The 1454-nt window shown below is 44.8% G+C and overlaps 1 non-coding gene across 1 annotated transcript; it reads left to right on the top strand.

Annotated features, from left to right (window-relative positions):
• Positions 1–1135: 1135 nt before the first annotated feature.
• Positions 1136–1206, top strand: TRNAR-UCU (transfer RNA arginine (anticodon UCU)). Its single transcript has one exon. It is a non-coding gene; the product is annotated as a tRNA-Arg (tRNA).
• Positions 1207–1454: the final 248 nt, after the last annotated feature.

Genomic DNA, 1454 nt, shown 5'->3' on the forward strand with positions numbered 1-1454 from the left:
GACTAAGGTGTGCCTGACCCAAGCCATGGCATTTTCGATCTTGTTATATGCATGCGAATGCTGGACAATAAATAAGGAAGACAGAAGAATCGATGCCCTTGAATTGTGGTGTTGGTGAAGAATATTGAATATAGCACGGACTGCCAAAAGAGTGAACAAATTTGTCTTGGAAGAAGTACAACCAGAATGTTCCTTAGAAGCAAGGATGAGGAGACTACGTCTTATCTACTCTGGACATGTTGTCAGGAGGGATCAGTCCTTGGAGGAGAATATCATGCTTGGTAAAGTACAAGGTCAGCAATGTAGAGAAAGACCCTGAAAAAGCTGGATTGGCACAGTGGCTGCAACAACGGGCTCAAGCATAACAGCAATTGTGGCCATGGTGTAAGACAGGGCAGTGTTTCGTTCTGTTGTACCTAGATAGTGTCGCTATGGATCAGAATCGACTTGACGGCACCTAACAACAACAACACATTGGCTAAAAGGGGTCAGCTTTTTGTTTCAAGAATAGGTCTTCTTCTCGAAACTCTTGAAATCACTTTTTGGATCACACATGCGGCAAAAAAAAAAAAAATGTGGCAGCCGCCAAAAATTCCCTCAAAGGCTTCTCAGGACATTTTCAGGATTGCTCACCCTCCTGGGGCAGGTCCCAGGTCACCCGAGGAGGGGGTTTTTGAAAAAACTTGCTTTGTTTCTAACATTCAACCCTGATAATCCTGGTATCTGTGCAGGCAGGGCAACTTGGATGATGACTACCTGACTGCCAGCCCATTTCATACTTGCAAGCATGGCTGGAGCTTGTGGATCTTATTGTTGTTTGTGGAATCAGTCTTTTTTTTTTTTTTTTTTTGGCGAGGCTTCTGTAAGGTAGCTCTGTGAAGAGAGAAGATCAAGGGATTTGGAATCAGATTTAGAATTTTAACTATGAGATTTGGTACCTCGGTAGCCTTGGGCAAATTCCAGTCCTGGAGCATGAGTTCCTTTATCTTTAAAAGAGAGGTGAAACAATAATGGCACTTAGCTCATGGTTTTCTGGTGGTGATTAGATAACGTATGTGAGGCAGATAGCACAGTGGCAGGCATGTGGTACATGCTCTTTCTTTCTCTATCTGTGTGTGCGTGTGTGTATACGGTGGCATTGGTGGTTCAGTGGTAGAATTCTTGCCCTCTATGCAGGAGACCTGGGTTTGATTCCCAGCCGATACATCTCCTGCACAGCCACCATCTGTCTGTCACTGGAGGTTTGTGTGTTGCTATGATGCTAAACAGGCTTCAGTGGAGCTTCCCGATTAAGACAGACTAGAAAAAAAGGCCTGGCAATCTACTTCTGAAGATCAGCCAGTGAAAACTGTACGGGTCATAATTGTCTAAACTGCAACTCATCGTGGGTGTGGCACACGACTGGGCAGAGTTTTGTTCCATTGTGTATGGGGTTGCCGTGAGTCAAGGGCCAA

Source organism: Elephas maximus, chromosome 12 (assembly GCF_024166365.1).
Source record: "Elephas maximus indicus isolate mEleMax1 chromosome 12, mEleMax1 primary haplotype, whole genome shotgun sequence".
Classification (NCBI taxonomy): domain Eukaryota; kingdom Metazoa; phylum Chordata; class Mammalia; order Proboscidea; family Elephantidae; genus Elephas; species Elephas maximus.